Source organism: Carassius gibelio, chromosome A7, assembly GCF_023724105.1.
Source record: "Carassius gibelio isolate Cgi1373 ecotype wild population from Czech Republic chromosome A7, carGib1.2-hapl.c, whole genome shotgun sequence".
Classification (NCBI taxonomy): Eukaryota; Metazoa; Chordata; class Actinopteri; order Cypriniformes; family Cyprinidae; genus Carassius; species Carassius gibelio.
The window spans coordinates 5,054,408-5,076,035 of record NC_068377.1 but is presented as its reverse complement, the minus strand read 5'-3'; positions in this window follow the sequence as shown (position 1 = coordinate 5,076,035).

The window sequence follows — 21,628 nt, the reverse complement described above, 5'->3', positions numbered from 1 at the left end:
TCTGGGACCTTGCCATTTGCCTAAACAGTGCTTCTGGAAAACTCAATTTCCCATGAACAACCTCATCCTCTGCCCATGCTCAGCAGCGGCGTCCATTCATAACATTACAGCCATTTTAAATGGCAGACCGGTGACTTATGTGATGGCGTGAGTACAAGGCATAGACAATACGTGAAGGGAAACTCACAATGAGTGTGTGTGTGTGTAGGTTGTGATGCAGAATGACACAATAGTCCAGACAATGAGAACACACACGCACCTCTCTGGCGGTGAGTGAATGACTCATGTGCCTTACTGTGACCCCATTAGGACAGTGAGGTTATGGGTCACAGAGTGAAGTATTTTGTGACATAGATAGAGACAGAAAGACAGATGAGACATTGGGCTGAGAGTCCTACACATAACTGAGAAGCCCAAGCTCCCTGAGCTATGAAAGACCAACCGCTGTGCAACTTTGAACCGGTTAATAAAACTCAACTCAATAAACAAATGAATTAACTGATCAGTCCAAAAGAACTGATTTGTGGAGTCAAGTCATCGGCCTGTCACAGAGACCCCAATGGCTTTCTGAAGAGCTTTTCATTGTGTGGTGTGATGAACTTGCGGTTTAAGCTTTCCAACCCACGGGTGAGTCCGTCTAATCCTGAACCCCTGCAGCCCCTCGTTCCCCCGCACACACACACACACACACTCCAGCTGATGCCTGCATCGATGACCAGCACTTCACCGCACCACTGAATAAAACACCCTCAAAATGGCTCCTTCACTAGCACATATAGCTGGTGCTGGATGAGCGAGAGAGGAGAGAGAGAGACAGAGAGGGGCAGAATGAAGAGCAAAAGACTGAAAAACAGCAAAAAGGTCACATCTCTGCTTTCAATACTTCCTCTTTTTGGTTACTTCCGTCTGTTTTTTCCTGTGCATTTCACTTTCACACCTTCTGTTTCCCTCTGCAGTCATTTTATTCTTCCCTCTCTCCACTCCCCTCGAAAACCCTTATAATTGAGGAGACAAAGGAAAGGAATGTAGGAAAGAGACAGGTGGCTGTGTCTGAGCGATGAGAGAATCACAGGAGTGGAATCCAGTCTTCCTTCTTCACTGAGCATAAGGTGAAAATATGAATTGCGTTCGGTTGTCTTCTACATCTGAGATGGGAACACACAAACACAGAATCTCTGTTGAATCTCAGTGTTATGGTTTTTTTTTTTTTTTTTTTTTTTTTTTGTCTCTCCTGGAAGACATCAAACCAGTGTCCACCTCTTCCCATCAATCTCTAATTTTAATTCTGTGAATCATTCCATCTGGAAGATAAATGGTGCTTTTCGGACTTCAATCGGGTCTGGTTTCGGATGAACGTGCAGTGCGGGACCTCCAGCGTCCCTTTTAGGGAGGACATGGTGAATAGGGTTTTGTCTTGTTAAAAACACGCAAATGAACCTCTACTCTCTTTATTACATGCACACTCACTGCAGCTGCCTAAAGACTCAAATTTAAACAAAAAAGCAATGCAAATATTCTTAATGTATTAATTATGCCTTGTAATGCATTACATGATTACATGAATAATTGCAACTGCATTATAATACTTAATTTTTACACCTTTAGAAAGTATAATGAATTCATACACATAATATCCAACCAGCTAATTTTATAAAGCATTTTAATTTTGTTTGCAATTATTTATATAAACATAATGCATTATACACAGAAGTGTTACAACATACTGTATGCATGCAACAACAGGATACATGACAGATTCAGAGGGATGCTGGATGCTATTATCCATGTGATAAGTGTTGTGCACCATTTAGATCATTTAAGTCATTAGCTGCTGTTTTCCACAGCAATTCACACACTTCAGGCTTTTCTGTCTGGGTCACGGGTTCAAGAGTTCATTATGACATGCATGATCACCCGCACACACACACACACACACACACACAACCTGCATCACATCAATTTCATTTCTAAGCCCCACACAATCACATATAACACTGCAAATATCTTGTTTTTTAACTAACATGAGACAGACACATTTTTAGTTCATCGAAATGCTTGCAGTGATTTGAGTGGTGTGCTCAAACATTCTCGAGAAGAGTAAGTGACACAAATATGTGTCATTCTTCTCACAGATCAGAATTAAAATATCAGCATCGTATTACACTAAACAGCCCCCTGAGCTCTCTCTCTCTCAAACCACAGAAAAAGGACTCATCATAATCATACAAGCAATCATACAGCTAATCAATTATGCATGGCCTGGGCTAAATTTTCTTTGCGCGTGTTAAATACAAATTATTAAGTTTTTAGTTGTTTTGTTTGTTAAAAGAAGAAGTTGAAAGTTTTGGACACATCTACTAATTCTTTATTACTATCTCACATTTATTAGAACAACAATATCATCTAAACTATAAAATAACACAAACAGAATTACAGGAAATATACACTATAGTGCAATAAAAAAAAAGAACAATAAATAAATATATAAATTTGTTCAACCAAAACAATTAGATTTTAAATTAGATTTCAAAACCCCATTACGTGAAAAAAAATTGTGGGGCAAGAAGACAAAATTAATCGGGGTGATACATCTGTCCTGATATCATAATTAATCATAATAATCTGATTAAAAATCACTATAAAAATGAATATATAAGTACAAATCAATTGAAGCTTTAAATAAAATTACAAATAAATGTGATTATTGGATGTTTTACAAAACATTGAATTCAGTGTCTTTGTAATTATTTATTAATTACTAGCGATTTCTGAGTGACCTTTATTTCTCTCTCTCTCTCTCTTTCTCAGAGTTCTACATTTATTTAATTATTTCAGTCATTTGTCATATTAAACAAATCTTTGGAATGTCAAGTTATGTGATGCAACCACATTTTTACAAAATAAAATAAATAAAACAAAACAGAAAATTCTATCATAGAAAATTGTCTACACGGTCACACTTCAAAACATCGTTCAAAACTATAATAAACCAAAATGAATGCATAATATGAAACAAACTTCACTATACAGTATGTGTTCTTTGACTTTACTACCCAGTGAAAAACAATATTCAAATTTTGGTTATATAAAACATTTCATAAATAGGCAAAACTAACAATTTTCTACAAGAATGAGAACGAATCAGTAGTTCAAATAGCCTTTAAGATCATTAGAAAACATAAATGATGTCAAGTGTGTCCAAATTTTGTCTAGTGCTTTATGCTGAGCTTGCATTGAAATGTTAAATGCTGCCCACGCACTAATCATGCATCACAAAGAAACGTAACAATGAGAAAGAGAGATAGATAGATAGAGAGAGAGAATAAAAACGCAATATTGCAGCACCAAAAAAGTATGGAACTTCACTAGTGGGATTCTTCTTCACACTGTTCTCTATTATAATCTGTCATTTGCGGGAAAGCACGTTTGGACTTGAGAGGCTGCGAGTGAGTGAATAAGTGAGTGAGAGAGGAGAGGAGAGGAGAGGAGAGGCGGTCGTAGCAGCCAGAGGACCATTGATCTGAGGGGTCTGCTCAGTCCCAGAGGTCCGTGTCACAGCCTGATAATGACCTCTGTCTGGAGCTGATGGAGGTGGACAGGTATCGGCAGGCCCACTGACTACCATAAGGTACCAACAAGTGCCAAGTCTGTTAATAACAGGTGACCCATTGGCCTTCTGACACAGCTCCGCGACTACAAGAGAGTGTGTGTGAGTAAATATGCTGGAACTCGCACAAATGAGCGTGGAAATAGGTGTGACAAGAACAAAAAAAAAAGGCTTCCTGAAATCCATGCGGTCACACATGCAATAGTAGCCACAGCGCACACACTTCCACCGAGCCTTTGTGTCTGGTTCTTAGTAACTTAACGGACACTTCCTATAATGCTAACCAATGGCCCTCCTCTAAGATTACATGCAACTTAATCCACCCTCACACACTAATTTGTTTTTCTTCTTGCGCTTTTTTTTCCCCTCTAGCTGGGTGTAACTGAGCCCTTGAATATATATAAATTTAATAGAGCAAATAGAATCATTATCAAATTCTAATCAATACAAATCTAGCCCCAGCGCCCTTAAAAGGCAGCAATGTTGAAATACAACCCTCTCTGTACCCCCCCTCTTGCCTCGTACATCTGACGATCATGTCAGACATGGACAAGCAGACAGGCACATTACAGCTAATCAAGCTGGCACAAAAAAAGCCTTTATTAATGTACAGGAGTACTGCTTTGATCAGTGGCAAAATCCCAAAGCCACAGCGATGATACATCACTATATATATATATATATATATATATATATATATATATATATATATATATATATATATATGTGTGTGTGTGTGCGTGTGTGTGTGTGTGTGTGTGTACTACAGCAAGTACACATCATTAGCGTAAAAAAAAAAATGTTTTTTTTTTTTCTTTTTTTATTAAATATATAAAATGAGGAGGAGGTCCTGATTGATATAAGGTTTGGTTAGTCGAAAGTGCATTCAGAAAAACTCCTGGCTTCTCAGGTTTTATTTTTATTTTATTTTTATTTTTGTCTACAGTCGCCTAATTCTTGTTGATTTACTCAAAAACATTCTTAGTAAACAATTGTTGACATCTGCAAATATAGACAGACTAGTCGCAGCCTGCAATTTTGTGTACAGTGTGTCATGAGGGTGATTGATGCGTTCAGACACAAAAGACAGCATATTGCTGGAGCACTTTCTGATGTTAACAATCTTTTTATGTGACAAAATGACAACATTTATACACTGGTGCATTACAGGAGGGGAAGCCATTTGCATTATCCTTTAAGTAAATTTTGGGGAGAAATATATATATTTTTTTCTTATGATGCATCATTGTTATGCAGTTTTATTTGTGTGTGTGTGTGTGTGTGTGTGTGTGCAATAATTTTGTATATGCATACCTGTACGTATAAAAAATACATATGTGTATTTATCAAGGATCCAGAAAATTATGATCACGTGTGTAAATGTCCCAAAAATGAACTGTTTTCCTTTCCTTTTTATCCAAAATTTTGTCATGCATGTCTCTGGTTTTGTGATATTGTGATATAATTCATGATATTATTCTTAAACAATATGCCATCTAAACGCAGTTTCACAGGAGAAAGACCCCACATAAAAAAAATGTATATATATATATATGTATATATATATATATATATATATATATATATATATATATATGTATATATATGTATATATATATATATATATTAGGGATGCACGATAATATCGGCACAATATCGGTATCGGCCGATAAAAGCTTAAAATGACCATTATCGGTATCGGCCGATATGAATATTTCTGCCGATGAGCCAAACCGATATTCTCCAAGTGAAATAATTGACCTGTTTTTCAGATGTGAATGTCTGTCTACATTTGTAAAATAATAAATTTATGGTAGAATCAGTACAGAAGAGATACATGGATTTCTCTTCAGTAAAATTAAAGTTTAAATATATCAGTATATATTTGTATATATATCGATATCGGTATCGGCATCGGCCAAAATTATTTTGAAAATATCGGCATATCGAATATCGGCCAAAATCCAATATCGTGCATCCCTAATATATATATATATATATATATATATATATATATATATATATATATATATATATATATATATATTAAAGACCTCTATATTCTGAGCTGTGAACCCATATAGAAAACTTTCAAAAGTCCAGGTCTTTATAATTCCCTCTCTGCTCTGGATTTCCAGTAGTTCTGGACAGAACATGTGTGCAGTAGCCTTGACCTTCTCTGTGACAATGCTTGGCTGAAAGCTGGGGGTCAGAGGTCAAGTCTAGCCGGGGCAAGGGACTGCACTCCCCCATACAAATGCATGGAAGCATCTGCTGTGCACACTTACAACTTCTCTGGCTCACGCACACAAACAGATGTCTCTTTTAAATCTGTGCTCTCCTCCCAAAGTCAAGTGCCCAGAGTAAAACATATCTAAAATAATATTATCAATATCACAGATGAAATATCGATTTAATCATTTTGAGAAACAGAAAGATTTAGCCTCACAAAAAAAAAAGCAAATATAAGCTTGCATTAATAAAACTGAAGAATACAGATTGTTTCGAAGCATACGCTTGAGTGAAACAGAGAAAACAAATATTTGAGAGATCTTACAAGTAATATTTGAGCACATTATAAATTGCATTAGGCTTAATAAAAAAACATGAGCTTGTGTGCTGTGAGCTCTGAGATGAGCTGACTGGAAACGGATTCACAGTAATCGTGAGAATGGCCACTCTCAGAATAGTTCACTCTCTCTCTCTCATTCTTCCTCTTTCTCACTCACTCAAGACTGAAAGAAGCTTTAGAAGCATCAGAAAGAATGGTTTTCTAGGGTTAAGGTGCAATAAATTAGAAAAAATAAATACACATTCACCACATGTGTCAATAGGAAGTTATTTTACATATAAGTTTAATACTACATCAATGTGTACAAAAGCAATTATGTTTGCAAAAGTGTGTTTATTTTATTTTATTTTTTTTTATGTCAAGAATTCACACATCTTGCAGCTGAATTCTCTGTATTCTTTTTGGGGTCTTGCCTCTGTACATCTAAAAGTTTGTATCCATTAGATTTTAAATTGATTTTTATTTATTTACTTACTAACTTTTTTTTTTTTGATCATTTAAGTTTCATAAAAATTTCAATGCAAGATATTCAAGGAAGTCCAACATCAAAGTTCAGCATCAAGTCAGTAGCAAAATAGGTTCTGCTTTCTTTCTTTCTTTCTTTCTTTCTTTCTTTCTTTCCCATCTCCTTCCCCACGTGCATTTAACATTTCCCTCTGCCTAATGTGCTGGTGATGTGGGTCCGACGAGGACCCGCTGGGGGCAGGACTGCATAGGTGTGTGTGTGCCCATAAATGTCATCAATCTCCCAGCATGCTCCATCCCTGTCATCTGAAAGACATTTAAGCCTGCTCCACATACCATTAAAGAAGTCCCCTCCACTGCCCAGCCACATTTCACACTGGAAATAATGCTTTCCCTGAGTGATGGGCTGACTGTTTAGGAGAAAGCGAAGAAGAGAGTGAATATGTAGAGTCTGTTTTTTTTTTCTTCTTCTCTTTTGTATTGCATTCACCTAGGCCATGTAAAACAAGAAAACGTCTTTTTGATAGCATACATTTATTTTCAGACCTCAAGCACCAACCCGAACCTGTAATTGTACGCTTCATTTATATTGAGAGATATTTATGTTGAGGGTTCCTGCAATAATCTACAAAAGCCATCTAGTAAAATCAGAGAATAATCACTATGAGCCACACACACACACACACCTCAGTTTCCTCATTCCTTTTACTAAAACCACTCCGAACAGAATATGTTTTTCACGGGCCGCAGCCGAAATCCCGGGAGTGCGATCCGGTCTTGCACAGTGGCTTCACTTTAGAGCATCTAATAGACAGAGTCATTCTCATTCACCTTCAATTCACACCTAAAAGACTGAGCTGCCCTTCCAAGCCTTAATTATATACTCCCCAATCACTGTTTAAATATAACCTTCTCTTCTGTTCCTCCCGGCCAGAGAGAGGGGTACAAATGAAGAGCATTGCTCCTGAGGTAAATTCATATATCACCCCACAGCCAAACCAAAGCTTGAGGGGAATGTGTGTGTGTGGGTGGGTGGGGGTGCAACGCATTGGATTTATTATGTATATGGGAAGCAGGCATATGGTTTAAAGAGCAGTCTGCTTGGTCAGCAGCGTGCAAACTAGAAATGCAGGCAGATAGAGAACACACAGGATTATGGATCTCTCCTTGCATGTAACTGAGCAAGGTCTATTGAGTAAAATTTAATTATTTTACTTTCTCCCCAACCAAAACCATCCCTGCTTTATGGTATTCCCTCTCCTCTCGAGAATGCGGTGCCCTTTCTCGACACAATCATGGAGATATGAAACGAATGCTGACGTGCATGATTTTAGAACCTTTAGATATTTATTCAAACACTTTTTTAGCAGCAGTCCTGAGAACTGTGAGCAGTGACTGAAGCTATTTGCAAACACACTCATGATTTCATTTCAAATCAATAGTGTCTGGTGGACATTTGAAATGTGGAGGCCTCTCTGGGTTATTTTAGACCAGTGGAATTTCATGTTTAGTATTTACAAGGTTTTTAAGTCATTTAAGCTTATGAAAAACCGTTCACTTTACATATTCAACATGAAAACAGTATAGTGTCTTACTTTACATCATAAACAAGCAGACAGTACTGAAATATTTACTTTATACTATCAACAAGCAAACAGATACTATAATATTTACACACTCGAAAAGAAAACAGTCCCAAAATATTTACTTTATAAACAAGCAAACAGTCCTGTAAAATGTACACTATCAACAAGCAAACAATGCTATATTTACTTTATATCAACAACAAACAAACAATAGTAAAATATTCACCCTACGCTATCAACAAGAAAGCAATGCTATAATATTTACTTTATCAATAAGCAAATAGTAGTAAATTTACTTGACATCAATAAGTGTACAATAATATTTACTTCACACTATCAACAACAGGAAAATAATATTCGATTTTGATCAACAGAAAACAATAGTAAAATATGTACTCAACACTATAAACATGCAAACAATACATTTGCATCATCAATATATCAATTCTAATATCAACAAACAATACTACAATATTTGCTATTTCTATCTATCTGTCTATCTATCTATCTACATATATATATATATATATATATATATATATATATATATATATATATATATATATATATATATATATATATATATATATATATATATATATATATATATATATAAAATGCACCAGCATCCCAAAAAAAAAAGAAAAAAATAATTAGTCTCTGCATTGACAGCAGATATGTTTTAAAGTGTGAAAACATGTTGTGCAACACAGAGCACAGAATGTAATTTTCCTCTGGAGCAGCACTCAGACCGGGAAGATATTTCGGGATAGGACGACACCAGCATCACATTATACGTCTCCATTGCATGCTCACGTCACATGACTGGAGTGCAGGCTCCGCAGCCCCAGCAGACCAGTGAGTGGGAGATGACTGGCCGCCATTTTGTGTGAGTACCTGCCTCATTGGTTTACCTGCAGATAGTGTGCGTGGCCCCCTGTCTAATAATTCATCTTGGGATCCGCCGATGTTGTTATTAAGGCAGTAAATTTGGGATATAGAGGTATGGGAGGCTTGATGGACAGAATGAATCAGGGGTTATCTCAAGCATGTAGAAGCTGTGAAAACAGCCGACCCCACACCCAACGCCTCGGTCCAATTCCAGCTTCATGTGTCTTACGGTCCTTCCTATCTCCCCTAAGCTGATGCTGCGTTTTAGAGCTCCTACCAAGGCCCATCTCCTCTTGTCCTCTCTTCTCCCCGCGAGGCCAGACGTGCGAGCCGCATATGGTGTACTGAAATTGGTGTCTGTGAGAGCATGCCTCTGCCTGTCCAGACTTCATCAGAGGGATTAAAGTAAGAGGGGGGAGAAATCAAAATATAATACTGATAGCTGGGTTAGGGTACTGCCTCTCCTCTCTCCTGATGGCATGTGTGCTGGGGAAATGCTGATGGCTGAACCAAGCAGGGCTCGACCACAAGGACTGCCCAGTGGCCTGGAGCGAGCGTGAAAGACGTTTGGGAAAGTTTACGGTACTGTTACAGCTCCAGTTTTACAACATTTAATCTTTTTAAGTGATTTTAAAACATTCAAGTGCAATGAGATACGAAAGAGAACTCAATTTGTAAATCTCACGCTTTCTGGGGGATGATTTTCTTTGTGCTCACATCCGAAGTACAGACTCAGAGAGCTAGTAAATAAAGAATTACGTTTTTGTTGTTGTTGTTGTTTGTTTGTTTTTATGCAGCTTGTTGCACTTAAATGATCAGATGAGCACAAAATTATGTCAAAATGCCTGTTTAAGTGATTATTCACATAAAAACAGTCAATTAAGTGAATGCAAGTAGTTGTGAAAAAATCTGATGTGTATCAATGCATGAGGGTTTAGGGGGCATTTCTTTTACACTAAAAAAAGAAAACTTTCCGCAAACGAAAATGGGTCTTAAAGTGCACGTTTTTGAAAGCGATACCACTATCATATCCATGTAAATTACAAAAACAAAAAATGTGCAAACCGTGATGTTGTGCGGATTACTTATTTGCGTGTTTTCTTTACATCGCCAACAGCTAGCCTGACATGCATAATACAGCATTTTAAGTTGTTTTGTCGTCAGTACATGAAAAAGCAAAAGAGAAACTTGTTCAAAAAGTTGAAAATGTTCACATCATAGTCATGTTAGTTTCATCTTAAGACTTCATGCCCACGAACCGTTGGCTAAACGTCTGATGCGTATGGGACACAAAAATGGAAACACTTCTGGAGTTTCGAAGTCATCACCAGATTGGTTGAAGTCTACAGGATTTCCGGGAGACGTGTGTCGTGTTCTTTAACACTCCACATGGAAACAAAGATGCAGTGGTGCCAAACCCCCTCATGAAAGAAGAAAGCCACTCTGGAGTTTCAAAAGTCTGTGAAATATTTAAAGTTTGCAGCATAGAATCTTTAAAATACGTCTAAAAGTTGTATACACCAATCTGTTATTGTGGCGAAATTTCCAGGTGACGCTGAGCGAATCGAACTGTGATTGGTTGTTTGACACGTCGGTCAAACGGCCTCATTGGGAAGGGGGGGGGGGGGGGGGGGCTTGTCCAATGAAAGCTGCCATGAACTCCAGACCTTCAGCCGTCAGTCTATAGTCATGTAAACAAGTGACAGCCTTTAAGTGACAATACCTGCTGCTGTCCAGATCCTTAACGTTAATCATACAAGAAAAAAAGAGAGAGGAAATCACTCACTGCTTTTGAATGAATAACTTTTGTAGGTTTACTAAGGCTAAAGCCCTGTTCACACCAAGAACGATACCTAACTATAAAGATAACGATATTAGCGTCCACACCAGCGAATTATATCGTCTGTTTATTCTGAGCGCACGTGCGTCTGCCGCTTTAAATCCTCGAGCTCGTTACAGCAGGATGGATTCTGACATGGATTAAATGACAATACAGTGTAATATTTCAGTTTATTTTATTTGTATCTTTTTTCTGTTGTATTTATGTGTGCTATAGCTTGTAACTTGTTCTTATTTGACTGTTTACTTGCATTTAGTAATGCTTGAATCTTATATTAGTTTAGTTAGTAGTTGGCTAGTAGAAACTGAAACTGATATTTGTAAAATTTTACTTTTAACTAAAATGACAACAACCTTATAAGAATACAAGGTTACAGTCAAAAACAATGGAAACTGTAACTATTATGTATACGGAGCCAATAGGGGAAGAAATTAAAATAAATAATCCTTAGCATTGAGCTCAACTGAATATACTCCAAATAAACACAAAACCAGTTCAAAGGAGTGCAAGTGCTCTGCATACTCACTCTGGCTGGTAATTTACTATAAAAGGGGTTCTCAATTAAGTACAACTGTCTTGCGTGTATGACTTACAGTACTCGACTTGTTTGACCTCAGATGTTTTATTTAAAAGACAAGCAAGAAGCCCTGACATTGAGTCTGGTGAGTTGGGTTGTTGCATTGTCATAGGCCGAGTCGGACACAAACCCTTGATGAGGCTAATACATAATCGTGTGTGCTTTCATCTTCGCCTCTTGTGAGGCTGATCAAGGGACAAAATGATTATTGGGGCCCAAGCACTGTTATTATGAGACACACAGTTATTGCAGTCATCATTGTAATTGGCTTCAAAATGTACAAGGTACACTACACAACTCAGGGCGCATAACATCCTCTCCTTTAATCTTCCAAGATGCTGCACATGGATGCATGGTTTATATAAAACTGAATTAGCAACAAATGAGTGTAATGTGAATCAACAATGCACGCGGATGTTAGGTACAAGATAAATACATTTCATGAAACTAATGTCTAATGTAAATATACAAGAATTACTTCTAATTTGCAAACTGCTTCGGTTTTATTGCATTCGATTAGACTATGCGGTGTTATTGTGTGCCTAAGTAACAATGTAAATCAGGAATGTTGCAACTGAACTTTATTAAATCATATAGTTGGAAATATTGATGCCATCTATGGCATTAAGAGATATGACAGGATATTCAATGCGATAAATCAAAAACTGTGTTAAGCTATGAAAAAGCTGTAGGTAAAGTGATGCATGTTTATCAAAACAGGGCATAAACAGACTCATTTGTCTCTGTACATTCCACACAAATGTGCCAAAAGCAGCCATACAGTTCCAGCCAAATAAACAGCAATAAATTGAGTTTTATTCTGGGATTTGCCAAACACCAGCCTTGCTCCTACATTTGAGACAACAAAAATGCAATCTTGACATTTTGCCCCGGCAGCAGATAATATTTGCTGTTCTGAGACCCATTTTCTTTTGTTGCAGGTTTCTCTAAGCCCAAGACACTTGAAATTTAAACCCAGTTCAAGAAATATTATTTGCCACAGGGCGAGGTAAATCTCTTGGCAAGCCCTTTCAAAGGGTTGGCCTGGATTTGTTTACTGTTTATCTTATTTAAAAGCGAGGTTCAGTTTTACTTTTCAAAGGCGCGTTGGCTGCTGTGATCTCACAGGTCAACAGAATGATGAACACCCTTTTTCTCCATTTGAAGAGAAAAAGTGAAATAATAAGAGGTTCATTACAGAGAGAAGCCAGCCGCACCTCCGGCCCTCCCCTGTGAACAACTTCAGCTTCCAACATAAAACACATAAAACACATGCACGATAACGTCTGCTACTTCCACTTGATTCGCTGCATGCACAATTCTCAAAATCAAAGCAATGGTCATTGGAACAGAGTTTACAGTGTGATCACTGCGTATAAATACATGTGTGTTGCATTAATGTACATTTCTGAGTCTTTTAAAACTTTTTTTGTTTTGTTTTTGTTTGGCAATTTCTGCTTTGGATGTATATACATACATACATTTAATTCAGTTAATATATTTGATAGAGCAATGTTTGGCCTTTTTTTCTGTGGTTTAGACTAATGTCTTTTGTAAATCCATAGGTACAGTATACTTACGGTAACAGTAACAACTCAATTTTAGTGATAAACCGTCTTTGCAATTTCATTAGCAATAGCTAACATTAGCAATGTCACAACTGTTTTAGAAGCACGATTATGTTGAAGGTAACATTTTTATTATTTTCTTGTTTTGTTGCAAAAACACATATTTTGGACCCTTCTACATGTCTTTAACTCAAGTACTTTTAAGTATCACTAACTATTTTGTAAAGTTGCTTAACTACAGTGGCTAGATTTTATCCATGCAGGAATGATCCAGAACCGAGGAGCCAGAAGATAAGAAATCAGTGTCAACCTAAACCACAAAAACACTGCTAGATATAAAAATGTCTTGAAAATGGAAAAGGAAAGAAAAAATAATAATCCAAGGAGTAGCTGTTTGAGGCATCTAGCACATACACACACACACACACACACACAGGTGTGGTGGTGTGTTCCAGGTTAAAAGAGGAAGTGTAAAGCCCAGAGCTGAGTGACCCTCTCACTGGCTGTGTTCACAGATGGGGTCAATGGCACCGGAGCCATTCTAAATGGCCAGGTTCCTGGAGCACACCCAGGAGGAGGACAGGCCAGGCTCTTGAGGAAACAGTAGAGATGCTCCATTAAGAGAGCCTACAGCTAGACAGCGCCTGAGGGGAGAGCCGTACTGACCCACTGGTGAAGGCTGGGATCACAAACCTCCACACACACACAAAAAAGCCAAGACTCCTGCAAAAGCACAGCTGACCACTGTTAGTTAATGAAACCATAAAATTCTTTAGATTTTGTGACTTTTGTCTATGTTCTCATAGTGAACTTCCCTACGAAGGCAAAATAAAGTAAATACAGCAACACTAAAACCATGAAAAAAAAAATTTGTCAGATATTTTGATTGGGTTTCGACTGATTTGATTTAAGTTTTCACCCTATTTTCTGAATCTGACACAGTTGAGTCAAAATGGTTTGTGACAGAACAAAATATTTTGTAACAGATTTGATTTAGATTTAGATTCGGTAACTAATTCTGATAAAATTTGTTATTAATCCATATTAAAAAAAATACACAAAAAGTATAATAAAAAAAAAAAAAAAAAAAAAAAAAAAAATATATATATATATATATATATATATATATATATATATATATATATATATATATATATATATATAAATTTTATGACTTTGCTAAAAAAGAACATTATTTTGTGTATTTGGTGTAATGGAATGTGTTTATGTGTTTTAAGGTAAAAAAAAATAATAATATTTTTTTCATTATTTTCCACATACTGTACATTATTGTTTTTTCTCTATGCCCCGCCTTTATGAAACATGTGGATTTTTTCAAAGTTCATCGGTCTGAAAATCGAGGTGCACAGCAACAGCAAGGATAAAAGTAACACCTTCTTTCTTTGTAGGAAAATTTGGGATGCCTTGCTGCTTTGTCTACATAGGCTGCTGTCTTCTAAGGTGTTCGTGGGACCTCTTAAGTTACTGATTTGGAACACTCTGTAGGCAGCACACTAGGTATGACAGCAGTCCTAGGAGTATGTGGCATCTGGCATTTTGCGTTAGCATGGACTGAGTTATGAAAGGAGTTTGAGCGATGCTAGCATTTTAAAAATACATCTCTGTCTATTGTGTCTCAATAAGATCACTTTTCACTGATAAGGGGGTCCCTGGGGCACCTCCACTTACCCACAAACTGCCTCCAAGGCTCTTAAGGTTAACGCTCACAGTTTGACTATCAGATCAATAGTTGTAAATGACTTCATCACACCAAACAGGAAACTTTCCAGCTAGAATTGGTCCCTCAGTTACACCCCTGACAGAGTACTGCTTGAGGAACACCGTGTTATTTTGGCTCCCTGATCTTTATCGTAGACAAGATGCTTCAAGAGGAACACAGATATACTTCAATTGCATTTTACACCATTTCTCTGTGCACGCTATGAGAATCAGATAGGAATATCAGTACAAAGATGGTGAATTTGAATATCTGAAAAGACATTGTGCATGACTTTTTTTTTACTCTTTAAGGCATGACATATGAAATAATAGTCAAAAAACCCTTTAAATCTCTAAATCGTAAAGTTTTTGAAACTTCTGAAAAAAATAATATTATGTAACATAAAATATATTATAACAACAAATCTGCAAAAAGTACTTTTTTGTATTTATTTTTTGTGTACTTACTTAATATGTCAGGCTTTTATGGTTCATAATATGATGTACTGTAGCAGAATATAGAGCTCAACACTGAGCTAAAACTATTACATTTAGTGTAGATGCTGATATTTATATGGCAAAAAAAAATAAATAAATAATGTATTCAGATAGCTTGTAATGTAAATCAATGACTATAGCAGACACTGTACATAAAATGCATACAAATATAACCTGTTGCTTTATCTTTCAATAATATGTTTCGTAAGATGATATTTAAATGCTTAGTTTTATGATCAAAGCTCTTTAGTTTTTGTTTTAGGAGCAAAATATATAATGCAATGTAATACAATAATGATTGGGAGATTACCAAATAAACATTCCTTAAAAGCCTGATGGATCATATTTGATGAATTTGACATAGATTAATTAAATCTGTCTAAGACTATAAAAGCTAATCTTATGTTTACTTCACAAAAATAAGTAAATATTTTACTGCAAAAAAACAACCTAAAAGAGTATGTTTTGTATAATTATACTAAAAGTTATTTTACCTGTTAAAAAATTAAATAAATAATTACAAAAAATAACAATCAATCAGATGACAGACAGCATAAAGCAAATTGGTTTTCAACATAGTTAAGGTCATATTGTTAATTAGAGGGTATAGACTTTATAGGGTTAACCACATTTATACATGCATTTCTCAAACATTTGATAGCTTATTAGCATTTCTGTTCCATATACAATAGAATACTATCATTCAGAATTAGCATGCAAAATACGAATCGCATTAAATGCACAACCTTTCATTAAGGCACGATTATGCACATTATTCAGCATAAGCCTTGAATGTGTCTTAGGCAGTTTATGGCACACTGAGAGGTGCATGTTCACAGTGGGAAACACAAGACATTTGCCTTCACTCTTTTGTCCTTGGTAGTGTCATTTCTCCCCCCAAAAACCTTGTGCCGCAAACCTGCCTGCCGTCCGGGTGCCAGTGCATAATGAGTGCTGGCAGAGCACTGGTTAATAGTTGAGCAGAGAGGAGTGTCAAGCTAGAGATGTATTCATGCACGTGGTGTTACTCTCCAACCCAGGGCGACAAGTCTTCATCCTCGCAGCCCGAGGCCAGGATTAGGTCTGGGACCAGGGAGAGAGTGCAGCTAGCCACAGAAAGCTGATGGTAATGCAAAATCTTTTTCATATTAACCTCACCTCCTTTCCCTCGGCCTCACAGTGGACAGGCCTGCTCTCTTTGGGCACTCAAATTATCCTCAATTACTGCGGAAAGGCCAGGCGAGGGGACGTCACCTAACCTTCACCATCTGTTAGGTTCAAAGTCCCGGCAGCCAGCCGGTCCGCCTGTCTCCTGCCTCCCCCTGACCTTTCAGGCCCGGCCCCTCGACCCTCCCTCCTCTCTCCGACACCCCCCTTTCTCCGGACACAGCTGGGAGGTCTGTGTGCACACATCACATCACGCCAGAAAAGGTTACTGAGATTGGCTGCTTTTCACACTTTTGAATATGAGAGTGGAATATTCAGCATCAAAACAGTGTGCGGTAAATGTAAATAATGTTTATTTTTTATTTTGCTATTTAAATAAAAATCTAATTTATTGACAAAATTAGCATAAGTTTGTATATGTTTACTAGTCATTTTAAGGGCTCATGAATTAATAATGTACAATCTTAATGAAACAGAATGCAAGTGTTAACACTGTTACAATACAAATGTGATGCTGCAGTGTTAATAAAAATATAATAAAAATAAAAATAAAAAGTCAGCTGAATATTGAACGTATAGAATTAATATTAACTAAAATTACAAGCTGTTGTAAAAGTATTAATCGTTAGTATTGAAATAGCTAAATCCTATTCATAACTAAAAGTAATTTGTGCTTTTGTAAGCATAATTATATTCAATTTAAAATGGTCACTGAAACAGATTTACTTTGAAAGAATTTTCACTCAGAATTTGCTTGCAAATTTCACAAATAATTACGAAGAATTTCCAAAAAAAAAAAAAAAAAAAAAACATATTAAACATTTTTATATATTTTTTTTTAAAGTAGAAAGCTGAAATAGTATTTTATTGTAAAATGTACTCCAGTATTTTTTGTTTAATTTACAAATGATTAAAATCATTTCAACAGTATTTATCTATAATAATTATATTTGCTATTACATATAATAAATACATAATTATACATGTCAAACACATATTTTATCTGCATTTAAAAAAAAAAAAAAAAAAAAAAAGTTAATGAGTCAGAGACCTGAAAGGTTTATTTGGTTTTAACAGAACAAACATTCTCCATGATCATGGCTGGAAAATGCATAAACTCTTTCCTTTTTAGATCCCGTTCCTCGAAAACGCATCTTTATTTACTACCTGCTAATTGAACTCTCCTACTTTCTCCTCAACAGATTTCCCGTCAACTCGCAGCAGCTGACTGTAATTAAGCATTCGTCTGCTTTTGGCATTGTTCTTTTAAAATATTGAGCAGTTCTTATGTCTCCTATAGCGTCCTATAGCATGCACTATATACCTTTTTTTTTTTTTTTTTTTTTTTTTTTTTTTACTGCTCCCCATCAGTAAATCTGGACACTCTAGAGGCCTCCTTTCATAGGTCATATGGCTAGACCTGACGGCTCAGAAATAACTTTTAATGAATCTGATAAATAATAGATGGAGTATACACTAAAGCCAATCTGAGAGGCACAGGGAGAAGGACAGCGAGCTGGACAGACAGACAGCAGTCTGGTCCCTGAGCTTATCGGCACCTGCCTCTTACACAGACACGTGCACACACTCCTCCTCCCTCTTCAGACAGAACTCACTCAGGGGTCAGGGGTCATGGACTTGACCTTGGAGCCGCTAGGAAAATGTTCATTCAGTCCTTTATCTTCTAGGATTATTCAACGAGAGGCCCACCTTTCTCTTGGCGTTACCCTTCATTACCCCCACCTCCAGCCCAAAAATCCCCAAATAATTTTTTTTATACGGACATGATTGTCCATTTAAATAGATTTATTTGAAATCCGACTGATACCTTCCTCTGAAATGAATGTCTGTATTTTTATGACAGTCAGCCGTTTGAATAGTAATGTATCTCTCGATTTCTTTTCCACAGTTGGACTTCATTTGTTTGCTTTAAATACCACGAACACCTGCATATTATGAGATAAAAACAAAACTATATTTCTTTGCACTTTGAATTCATATCCACGTTTTCAAACATAATGTTGAAGGTATTTTTGTCGTAATTACTACTACTGCTACTGTATATTATTCCATTTAATATTTTTTTAATAATCAACATGTTTATACTCCAGTTACTCCTGAACAAAAGGTGACACACACACACACACACACACACACACACATCAGTTTTAGGTTTTTATTGTCACGTGACAGCAAAATGGCTTAATGCATGATGGTGGCACACTGACTTTGATTTGCCTGACAGAGGTTTTTCAGAAACATTATTATTTTAGAACTAAATTGTTATGAATTATATACAATATGGGGGAAATATATAATATCAAAGCATTATTAAAACTCAAAGACACCAAAACATTATAATGCGACTGAATTATCATGATCTCTGCACTGTTACACCACCTAGAGTTTTGTTGTTGTTGTTTACGTTAAAAATTTAAATAAAGACTACAAATATATATATATATATATATATATATATATGTATATATATGCGTGTGTGTGTGTGTGTGTGTGTGTTTGTGTGTGTAGTCAAATTCAATTATGTAAAACGCTCATAATAGAACAGGAAATTCTATAGTGAAGATACATTTAAAATGACATTTTAATTTATTTTTGAATAACAAAAGAGTTCCAAGACGTCACCAACACAAAACCGCGCGCGGTTTTATATACACTTCTTGTCTCTTATTGTGTCGTTTTTGTATCGCGTACGTCCGCCTGTCAAGACAACACAATGGTTTTTTAGGTCAAATCTTGCACAGGGCAGATGAGTGCCGCGGGAGAGGCGTGGGGTGGGGGGGTCACAGATATGGCACGCATCGCTAATCATGACCAGCAGATCCGCGCCTCCGACACCGAGCGCGCGCGCGCGCGAAGAGCCAAGCTCACAGACAGGTGCGGCGCTGAGCAGCTGTAACACCGGCACATGCACCGACATTCAACAGCACTGGCTCCTGTTTGTTTGGTTTCGGGAATAGGAATCATATTATAATAATTCAGTAAAACATATATATCTCGAATCTACATTTTGTAAATTATGTTAAAATATTAAATAAAGAGTAAAACGTTGTGGTTTTTTTTTTTTTTTTTTTTTTTTTTTTTTTTATTATTAAAGGGATAATTAACATCGTGTGTGTGTGTGTGTGTGTTGTCTCCGATCGTAGATGGGCTCTTATCCCCTATTCTGGGCACTGTGCCATCAAAAGAATTAACCAAATCAGCTCAGCACACGTCAGGTTAATACAGCAGTGACTAACACTAATAGCTGGGCTGCTTGTTTCAGTCTCATTTGAATGTGAATGGTGTTTACCACTGAGAGCAGCTTGTAAAGGCCGGCTGCTTTGAATACACAACAACCTGCCACATAAAGGCTTTCAATTAGCCTGTAATAATTAGCCGCATTCTCTCCAAAGCAATTAGGGGCCAATTAGCCTTAATCATTGCTTAATTGGCCGGATTAATTACCCACTGGCAGCCTGTTCAGGAATGTGAAGAGAGGCATGCAACAGAAAACCACTAGTTTGCATATTATGCATGAAGAGAAGGGGGCAAAGGAGAACAATGTAATTAAATAATAATGTCAATAGAGGAAGAAGGGTGGATTTGCTGGTTTATTCTAATTGTTTTAAGTAATTTTAATGTATTTAATATAATATGTAATCACAATATCGGTTAATCTGTTTATTTTGTTTAATTTTCTTCCCGCACAATTAAGATTATTAATCTAATAAACTTAATTGGTGCATTTTATACAGATGACTCTTTTCATAAACTATGAGTTGGCAATAAAAACACCCATATGTTAAAGTAAAAATCCTCCTCTAAGATTCAGTTTACATTTATGAAACAAACCTTGGAAATGCGTAAAAAAAAAAAAAAAAAAAAAAAAAAGTGCCTTGTGTCATGTGTGGCTATGCAATACCAAAAGGACACAGAGACAGAGGACAAACTAAAAATAAATAAATACATATGTTTCGATTTATATACAGTAGGTAATAGTATTACTGTGTGTTATCTAGTGTAGGTGACAATAAATGTAGTGCTGTGGACGACTGACAACGTGTGAAACTCGTATTGTGCGGAGCATCTAACAGCACTGATTTTTCAGTTTTCAAAGGCTTGGCTGTGTGCGTGGACCGCAAAATCTGAAACAAGTATGAATATTCTGCAACGCAACTGTAAAAAATAAACTGGGCTGAAATAATCAGCATCTTTAGGCTTTTATTTACGCCCAAACGTGTGATGTGAAGGGGCAGCAGTGTAATTATTGCGGAGAAAATAGGTCAGACTGGACCTCAGCAGTGTCCATTTGTCACAATGCATTGAGAGAGGTGAATGACTCAGAGGCATATGGCTTTCATCTCAGCACACTGAACAGCTGATTTCTTCAGAAAGCTTCTGTGAAGTTCAAGGTCCCGGGGGTCGATGATCAGGCCCGGCTTCACTGGAGACGCTCATCGTCACGCGCTTCACACACACATATTCACTGAGAAAACTGCTATTTTATTTAGCATTTTATCCACACACACTCACCCACACACACACACACACACAAACGCATTTTATTTAAATATGAAGTGTAGTATTCCAAAATGAAACTTAATTAATTTTCTAATCAAAATCGAGACAGGTTTTCAATCATTGCAAACATCAGGGTATAAAAACAATAATAGCCTACAACAGGTTTTTAGGAATAGATTATATAAATGCATAGAACGATTTAGTCTACCAACCAGCCTTTACCAACAAAGTTACAAATAAATAAGCATGGTCGATAAAATAAGCCCACATTTACAAATACGTAGGTTATTTATAAAGAGACGAACATCAAATGACGCTTATTTTATAAGCATTATGTAGCATTAGGTACAACACCGACACTGAAACTATTTATAACAATAATAATAATGATAATAAAGCCTAATAAAGCAGGGATTTCCGTGGATGAAAAACATTATCGAATTATTAATAATAAATCGAAGAAATGCACCTTTCATCTTATGATAAACACTAAATCGATCGAAAGCTAATCGAAATGATCATTCGTTGTTAATTTTCCTTTAACATACAGCTATACATAACATATTAAAATGTAATATTAAATATATGCATGCTAAAACATTTTAAACACGTCATAT